The sequence below is a fragment of the Sardina pilchardus genome, chromosome 2, assembly GCF_963854185.1.
Source record: "Sardina pilchardus chromosome 2, fSarPil1.1, whole genome shotgun sequence".
Classification (NCBI taxonomy): Eukaryota; Metazoa; Chordata; class Actinopteri; order Clupeiformes; family Clupeidae; genus Sardina; species Sardina pilchardus.
In genome coordinates, this window is record NC_084995.1 from 11,386,072 (window position 1) to 11,396,140 (window position 10,069).

Sequence of the window (10,069 nt, forward strand, 5' to 3'; positions counted from 1 at the left end):
ACTCTTTGAATCACTGTTAGATTTGACGTCTGACCTCCAGATTCGGACATAATGTATTTCGACCGTGCATGAGGCAAGACTAAAATATGCTATTTATTTTCTTTTTTATCAATAAGTATGTTGTTTCAATAGACTCTGGGACAGTAAAAGAAAATAGTTTTAATTGAACATTTTTTTCAAAATGTTATTTAAAAAAATATATATTATTATCATAAAGTTAGGCTATTATTATATAAAGTTATTATTATTACAAAACTACATGGAGGTCACCATTAGTTTGACCTCAAACTTTTCCGTTAAATAATAACTTACCCCTAACTTACCCCTTAAAACCTGCCAGACAATAATCACATTTTTCCCACTTCCATCACTCTCCTGAACTGTTTTTGTAATTGGACACCACCACCTTGGCCATAAGTTCAACTTTTACAGACTAAATCACATGCTTCTTGCACATCTCTTGCAATACATTTTGGACTCAATCTATTGGTAGGTGCCGTATGTATATTGTGGTGCTCTAGTATGCATCTTCTGACTGCATACTACTGTATGTCTAATTGTTCCAACAGCTAATGCCAGTCAAATTCCTTGTAGATATACTTGGCCAATACAAGCTCATTCTGATACTAAAACACACAAACTTGCTAGGTTTTCAAAAATATTTTTCAATAAAATATATTTCCATTTATTATAATCAAATTAAATAATCAAAGACAACAATTTCTGACTTGTGTAACATTTACAAGACCATCAGAATCTAGGCCTATATGAAATGCAATATCAGCATGAGGGATGAGGATGAGAGATCTCCATGTGCTCTTTTCAGGTGTCACATTGTTGTCCTCCACCAAGTCCATCCCTTCATGGTCCTTTACATGGCCTGATTAGATGACATGGAGTTGATCAGCTGTCTGCGGTGTCCTCCCCTCAGACCAATTGTACCTTTGTTCTCGTCCTGCATGTAAAATAATGAAACTCTTGTCATTAAATGGGTAGATGTACATAAATACCACTATTTCTACCACTGTAGTAAGGACTGCTCTTCTAAAAAATCTGAAATGTGCACAGGTTGTCATTAAATGTGTATGCTTCTACACCACACTCATTTATCTGTCGCACACTCTCTCACACACACCCACAAAACATGGGACACAAAGGGAGCAGACCGTGAATCTCCTCTCTCAGCCTCAGACTTGGATAATACAAGGCAGTACCATTTAACACCACACACGCTACATCCTCCTAATAATTTTACTAATGACATCATAGCAAAGTGTACCTGAGAAACTGCCACTAAGTGCCTTAATTAACCAAAAATATAAACATAATAATGTTAATGGTAGAACTAGATGAAGAAAGGAAGCTGTTGTTTATCTTGACTTAAATTGATCCAGCTGAGGAAAGCACTTGTTCTTTGGAAGGAATTTCAATTTGTCTGCATGCAATATTGACACCGATCACATACCCTGTCTGTGTATAGTGTATTGTGCACACTGTGGTGGAGACTTGGGTCCATGTTGGGTCCATGTTGACTGGGCTGATTTGGTGATGAGGGGTGTCAGGCATCAGGGGAAAGGTGCTGAAGCAAGGAGCAGCAGCAGTAGCCTACAGGATCTTGAGGATGTTGAGGCGACGGGGCAGGGACCTTGAATCAGCAGACAGCTGTATCCCTCTTACTTCACCAGCCACTGACTCTTCTCTACCTACATCTAAAATAACAAAAAAGACAAAGAGGAAGCATAATATTTACTATATTGCTTTGTTTTATAATACAGACATAATTCATCACCTTAAACCATGAATCAATAAAGCATGGCACACTCACTAGAGGGCTGACAGATTGACAGATTGAAGTATAGCCTACAAAACCAGTGTTGAGCTGAAGTCTGTATTGACACCACTTAATAATGTTGTGATTAGCACACCACCTATCAAGTTTGACAGATAGCTAGCAAACGATATATCTTCAAACTATGCTGTGTAGCCTACTTCAACAGATTTATTTGGACAATACATTCTTAAAATAGGCAAACAAGACGTTGTCTTATTTTGCTCGACAAGAAAGAAAATGCAAAACTAACAAGTTTATCAATGATTACAGATCGCTATGTTACCTGCTAAGCAGCTGTAGCACACACGACACAACACTACGTACTGGCTGCTTGTCTTAATAGCCACTTTAGTGCTTCAAAAACGCAAAAATGCAAGGAAATTAAGACCATAAATGATAACAGTATGAGATGAAAAACCATATTTACCAGAGTTGTTCCAATCGTTTTCCTTTTAGACAAGGTTAAGACGAACGATGTATGATGTATTCGCTGCTCCTCCAGAAGTGGCATCTCTCCGGGTAGTTAGAAACAAAATCCGTGCTGCAAATGTCTTAACAAGTCTTATCACTAAAAATGCTTATGACGTAAACGTTATAATGTTAACGTTATCAGAAAAGTTTCCAGTGAGAAAATGGGTCGCTGTATGGTGAAGATATTAAGACTTAATGCCAACGATACTCAAACACTGCCATCTGAAAGCATTAGAAAGCATTCTAGTCAAAAGTACTTTTGGTAGTAAAAATGGCGTCCATAAAACATGTGACCACCTCTGAACCAATCCTTGGCAGAACTGCTCTGAACATTCCAAACACAGTTGGCGGTACTCTCCACATATAGGGCACTACTATGTCCTATCCTGGACTGCCACCTACTGGATAAAAAAGGCACCCACCTAGTAGTTATGTGAATAAAATCCCCTCTGTGTTCAATGAACACATGAATCCAACAAACCACATAACCAATAAAAATAATGTTTTTGTAGCACCACTTTCCAACAACATAATCACTGCCCATGAAATAATAATTTAGTTTTAATATATTTGCTGTATGATTTTTTTTTCCCTTTCTCAGAAAAAAATGCCTAAATATACTGAGGCTGCCATGGCAAAGGCCCTGCAGGAATTGGAGGGGGGCGGGAGCCTCCGCAAGGTGGCTGCCCACCACAGCATCCCCCCACACCACCCTGCAGCACAGGAGGCGTGGGCGGCATGGGCATGGGCACGGCGTTTCCCACCCTAACCGGGCCCTCATGCCAGGGGAGGAGGAGGCATTGGTGGGCTACATTTTTTGGATGGTGGTCCACGGGTTTCCCATTACCCTTGTTATTGGCCACTGAGATTTGTAAGGCGTCTGGACGGACATCACCCATAATGAACATGGAGAAGGGCCTGAGCAAGATGTGGTGGACTCGCTTCAAGTCCTCATAACAGTCCATTAACAATGTTAAATAATAAACAGGATAAATATTTGAAATACTCCTGGCATATGCTCTGGCATCTTCAATTTACATTAGAAACACTTCCACAGGTAGCCTTTGTGTACATATCCATGGTAAGCAAAATATTATCCAGACAGCTTGGAGGACTTGCAAGAATGATGTAACAACATACAACAGGCAACCTGCCACTGTGGCCTTGCGGAGGCCTGATCCCCTTGATAGGGAGAGGGTCCATGGGGCCATCTGCCAGGCCCTGTACCAGCAGCATGGGTTCAACTGCGACGAGACGGGCTTTGGAGACAAGGGGCCACTCCAGGCAAGGGACAGAGGCACGTGTACGTGTGACCACGTCACTGTCCACTGCTGCGTGAACGCTGCTGGGGAGAGCATCCCCCTGTTCGTCATCTTCCTCAGCACAGCCTGGAGGGGCCAACCAACGCACTCTACGGCGTGTCGGAGAGAGGCTACATGGACAGTGACTTGTTCCTGAAGTGGCTGGTGCACTGTACGCCCTCTACCATCAAGAGCGGGTTCCGATCTACAGGCCCGTTCCCGCTTGACAGGACAATTCATTGAGTTAACATCTTTTTCTAAACACCTACTAACAGCTCGTCAAAGGCCTCTGGAAACCACACCACCTTCATCCGGATACGGATGAGGACCCGGAGGACCTCACTGACGTCGCTGACGTCTCCACCGCTGTCGCCGCTGCCTACGCGTCTTCTCCCACCACCTCCGCCACCGCCCACATGGGAACCGTCACCGCCACTGTAGCCTCCTCCACCTTGGGGAACCACTGCCTCCTCCTCCTCGGCCACCTCCACCACCGCTGCAGCCACCACCACCACCGCTGCTGCCACCACCACCGCTGCCACCACCACCGCTGCAGCCACCACGATGACCCCTGCTGCCACCACCACTGTAGCCACCACCACCACCCCTGCTGCCACCACCACCGCTGCAGCCACCACGATGACCCCTGCTGCCACCACCACCACCACCCCTGCTGCCGCAGCCACCATGACCACCCCTGCTGCCACCACCCCTGCTGCTGCTGCCACCACCACACCCCTGCTGCAGCCATATATATTTTGTTTTGTGTTCTGGTCTTACAAGGGCTTCTTGAAATGGCACTTCATTCAGTACGCATGTTGTGTCCTGGTTTTACAAGGGATCTTAATCTGATGCATTCTCTTGTGATTGTTGCAATTATGTTCTTTTCACATTTGAAATGCTTTACAATATATATTTCTCTTTAACATGGCACATATGAATGTCCTATGCTGTAATGCGGTGTTACACCGTCTTCCATGCACATGAAGGCTTTACAAATTAATGTTATTATGCGGTTGAGTAACCTTACCGTTCATTGCGATCATAAACATGTTATGACATATAAACATGCTAACGTTGTACTGTATACAAACGAAGGAGGGACAGTACTAGCAATACTAACATGCAGTTGTGTTTTCATTAAGCATTATCGCACGAGTGGTGCTGTTGGCTGTGGTTCGCCGTCGGCACGAAGCCTCATAACATCAACCTGTTCAGATGTCTCACAAGTGTTCTTACATGTGACACTTTTCTATGTCCCCCTCCACGCAAACACTTGACTTGATGCACTTTGTGTTTATAATAAAAGTTGTCACTGCTGCACTCGGAGTTTCTATTGATTTATTCAAAAGTATTAGTTATCACAGAAAGGACGTGGCAGTATCAAATGACTTGGCTAGTAAGGCTAAACTGCAGGTAAGCTAAATCCTAAAATAATTATTGTCAGGTCATGACCAACAAACCTATGCGTTAACTACTTAATCGACCGACATTAAACAACGTGAAAATACGTTATAAGGTGTAAAATGTGTGTTTAAATTGTACAAAACAACACTGTACGAACTACTGTTACGGTTTCGCGAACCTAGTGTACGGAACACGGTTACTGGCTACGTTAGCAAAACAAGGGACGTCTCTTACTAAATCGCCCATAGTGTTAGTCACAATGCTCGGATATAACCCAATCAGGGCTTATTTTGACGACAAGACCCTCCTCTACAGATAAAGCTATAGAGGAAGTCTATTGGACCTCGTATCACTCAATCATCCTGCAGGAAGTGCCAAAACTGGCCAAACCAGAGGCGACAGACTGTACGAACTACTGTGGCGACATTGCTAGTAGGCTATTACCAGAGAGTTGCAGTCATGACGTTAGCTTTATAGAGATTAATACAGAGTGAGTCTACTACCTGTAAGTTGAAGTTGTGTGCGTCCATGACAACAAAGTAAGTAAAAGTAATGTTTGGTTATGTGTATTGTAGGTGGGATGTATCGTTTACGTTAATATAATGCAAGTGATTAGCATGCTAAACGGAGATTTAGCATTCAGGGGATGAATGAATGCTGTTTATGTTACGTGTGTAATTAAGACAAGTTGTGCTCATAGAGAGATAGAGATACACTTTATTTGGTAATCATATTACTAATAGCATTTTATTTGGTTCTTTACAGACCACACATTCCTATATGTATAAGTTCATCCACACTGTTGTGTGGAACCTGTTTGAAGAGAAAATAAAGAAACGACTGCTTCAACCGGTGTTTTAACTGACGCCACCCAAGCAACACAAAACCTCATTTCCATACAGTCCTTTAGCCCTCAGTAACAAAGACAGTTTGGAGCCTGGCAGACGTGAAGGCAGTGAAAGGTAATTAAATGCATGGTCCAAGAAGCCAAACTATGTTAACTGTAAATTTAATATGGAACGAGAGATACATGTTGCTGATGTCGTTTCGCAACTCATCGAGCTAGCAATTGCTGTCAAGCTAGTCTACATCAGGCAGTGCATAGATAATATTATGACACTCTTTTACCGTCAGTGAAGCACCGAGTGAAAGTCAACGGTTGCTTTATATCCAGTGACAGTGGTGCTGATGTCGTTTGAATAAGTACAGTAAACTTATTCAGAAGATCTAAAAATATTTGCACTCATGCTAGCTATGGTCTATGTGCCACCTATGAATCCCCCTGTTGCTAGCTGCTGCCAAGTTGAAGTAGGCTGGTCATGTCTAAAGTGTGATTATTTTCAATAACTACTCTTCCTGATTGATTGTCATTGACACCGTCAGCGTGATTATTTTCAATAACTACTCCTCCTGATTGATTGTCATTGACACCGTCAGGGTATGGCTCACCAAAAGAGGGAGAAAGTAAGCTGTGTATGGCAGGTACTTGTGTGGTAGGCTAGGCAGTACTGTTCCATGTAAACTGCAGTGGTGGACTGCGTGATCGCTGGTCAGGCCACCCCAAAGAGTAGCCTAGGCATCACCAAATGGAGGACCACGGTCCGGGTCCGGACACAGTGACGGTTCTGTCCGGACCCAGCCTAATTGTCAGCCTAATATCATCAAAGAGCATCGTCCGTAGCCAAGCCAATCAACTCGATTGTTTACCTTTCAGCAACAGAGAATAGGCCTAGCGGGAGAGAGAGGAGATGAGAGAAAATGGCTTGCTCAACAATTAGAAAAAAACGAACTTTTAAAGATGAATGGACGGACCAATACGTTCATTCTGCTGTGAATATGTGCTGTGAAACTAGCGACGTTAGCGTCACTAACACGGGTCGTTTGAGGAAAAGTACAAAGTCCGTCATCCTGCACTAAGCTTCCTTGTACGCCGCTATTAAAAGTATTACGGTTCCCCATTGACTCCCATTGATTCCGATCGATGTGCTGAAACAAACGCTGCTGACATATGACAGTAACCATTTCACTTTGATAATAACCTACATTTTTGTCCGACATAATAGAGCAAGAATTTCGAAATTTTATCGACGCAACGTGGAGAAACTTAGTGGAGAACAAAAACATTACATCCGTGACCCATGTTCAATGCAATTCCCCATTGACCCTGGGTCACGAAAAATGGCAGCCGTTATTTCTTGAATGTCAGAGTAATGACATTCAAAATGATACCTTAATAATACACCACCATTCATAAAGTAACGAAGTATGGAAAGCAAACACAATTTATCACATGGATCACCCAAACGACTTTGTGCCAATTTTCAACCGCGCAGCTTTTATTATCATAATAATGGGTGTGAAATATTCCTTAACCACTAGATGGCGGCATGGCACAGCGCACTTTGCATGACACCGCAACCATGATACAGGAAGTAAATGGTTGCTGTGTCATGCAAAGTACAGAACAAACAAACTTAATGTTAACGAAGTTGTTAACATTACGCCCTGAAGTAATGTAAACTGTAGCCTATTGTTGTTTGTGCTACAAAGAAAACTTTAATTGATATTATTGCAATATAATTATTATGGCCAAAATTGTTTTTATGAAATGATATATCAAAGCAGGTAGAAGTAACTGTAGTCACTTGACATTTCTGAGGATTTACATATTTCCATCAGTGCAGTGGTATAGAAATTCTTCAGTGGAGGCACCACACTAGTTAATCACGCTATCAACATCTTCTTACCTTTTCTTCTGTTATTACTATTCTTTAACTTTATGGTAGACAGTGAGTCCAGCAAATTGAGAACCTAGGATCCTGTATATGTGTAACAAGGTGGAACTTCGTACAGAGCAGGTGACCCAAATTAATGGATGAAAGGAGGCTGAATTACTCAATAAATTATTTCTTTATTTTTTCAAAAAGGCTCCAGGAGGGAGAGGAAAGGCAGGGCAGGGAATGACAAGGAGTTAGCTGTGACTGCCTCCGTAATACTATTCTAACACCTATTACATCGCCCCACTGAAAAAGCTACGGTTATGCTGCCACACCGATGTTGGACACACAGCAAACATTAGGAGTGCCTGTCAGTCACACACACACGTGAGACACACGTTCAAACCCACACTGGCCACTAGGGCATTAAGTGCACACTAAGGTGGAGCTCTGTTATCTAGGGGTTTAACGGGAGGAGCAAGTCACAGCCAAGGGACCGGAGAAATAAACAACACAAATACAAAAGAAAACTAAAGTTAAACCGGGGGAAGAGTTGAAATAAAAAGGGGAATGTAACTAAGCAGCCCTTTGTCTCACGACAGGAGACGTGCTGAACGGGCTGCTTCAAGAACACTGGTCAGCTAGACCAGTGACGAGTGGGAAAGGGCAAACAAACTAATAAAATAAACCAACATACAAACACAATAAAGGTGGCGTAAACACAATTAACTAACTGACTAAAGACACAAAAATAAGTAGGGGAAAACAGTGGTCATGCTGCTGTGATGCCATTCAGCTGCAATCTAATGGCAAACAAGACAAGATGTTAAAAAATATAAATCTTCAAAAACCACATACATTCAACAATTACACAATTACAAGTAAATTACCTTCACAACACTCCGTTCTCCCACAATGTGGCCTACTCCCAGCGACCGGCAACTTGCACAGTACCAGTCTCTTCCTATATAGGCCTATCCGGGAGTGCAGTGCTCATTAACCCTCATCATGCCACAGGTGGATACAATTAAGAGCCACCTTCCAGAGAGGCCTGCTACATATGTTTAAGAATGTGACTCCAGTATATGTTGAGACGTGGAAAAGGGGGTTATATTTATATAATGCAAATGATTATGTTAACAATGTCATCGAATATGTTGTAGAAACAAGAAGAGCGAAATGGTAAGCTTTTAAGAAATCATCATCCACATCATAGTATGATGCTGTGTGGGGTTATGGACTTGACAGTTTTGCATGGAATTGCCCATACAGTATATACATACAGTATACATATTTAAGCAATATAGCACGAGTGGGAGTGGGTTGTTGCTAGATATTCCCACGGGTGTTGTTCGGCCGTAGCCTCGAGGCCGGAGGCCGAGTGGCGCAGGCAACAACACCCGTGTAAATATCCAGCAACAACCCACGATCACAAGTGCTATATTGCTTTTATACAACAATTCTACCTCTTGTTTTTTGCGCTAATTTCCCATTATAATGTAAATCGCTAAAACTGTCTTGTTTGTAGAACTAACTTCTCTCCGCCACAAAGTTCTATTACTTGCAGGACAAACTGCCGTTACTAGTTCTAAATGGATGGTTGCTATGGCCAAAGGCCAGTCATTAGTTCTAAAAGCACGTTGCTATGGCCAAAAGCCAGTCGTTAGTTCTATCTCTCCCGTTGTCAAGCAATGCAGAATATAGCCTAATAAACGTTAGCTCGCATTGCGTCTGGTTAGGACATGCTTTTAGCTTTGAAACATCACTATTTTACTTAGCCTACTTGCCATCCAACTAGCTAATATCCACCTCCGTCATATTCTATGTTCTTAGTGTCTGTATTTCAGCTTGGATGCAACGTGACAGTTCGTTTTACACTTGACAATTTGACATTGTATCGCGGAGTGATTTATTATTAGCTGTCTTAGTGTCTTTGTTGCCGGTGTACAGTATTTCTGAATATGAATGCTGTCTGGACAGGAAATGGCATAGCTTTTATCACATGCAACCAATCCAAAATCGATTTCATATTCAGAAACGTTAACCAGTATCAGCCTGGTTGCTTTGACATATCAAAACCAAATTTTATCCTATTACATCATTTGAACAGGTGAGTCGTCCTGTTTATTTTACCATCCATTTGAGGCTATAACACATTGCAACTTATTCAACAGTGAGTAAACTGCGGATGTTCCCGCATAACAGGATAGCTATACTCCTAACATTACTCGTATTTGTTCTAGAAACATGCCTAGTTTCTTAGGCTCCCTCCTTCCTTCAGTGGTTACGTGTTTCATGCTAGCTACACGTGAACAACTCATACTTAATTCAACACAAGGTCT

General features: G+C 42.2%; 2 long non-coding RNA genes across 2 annotated transcripts; both read right to left on the bottom strand.

Annotated features, from left to right (window-relative positions):
- Positions 1 to 792: 792 nt before the first annotated feature.
- Positions 793 to 2,561, bottom strand: LOC134100662 (uncharacterized). Its single transcript, XR_009941294.1, has 3 exons — positions 2,259 to 2,561; positions 1,466 to 1,709; positions 793 to 955 (listed from the first exon to the last, which is right to left on the bottom strand). It is a non-coding gene; the product is annotated as an uncharacterized LOC134100662 (long non-coding RNA).
- Positions 2,562 to 8,222: 5,661 nt separating this feature from the next.
- On the bottom strand, positions 8,223 to 8,660 carry LOC134100668 (uncharacterized). Its single transcript, XR_009941295.1, has 2 exons — positions 8,618 to 8,660; positions 8,223 to 8,530 (listed from the first exon to the last, which is right to left on the bottom strand). It is a non-coding gene; the product is annotated as an uncharacterized LOC134100668 (long non-coding RNA).
- Positions 8,661 to 10,069: the final 1,409 nt, after the last annotated feature.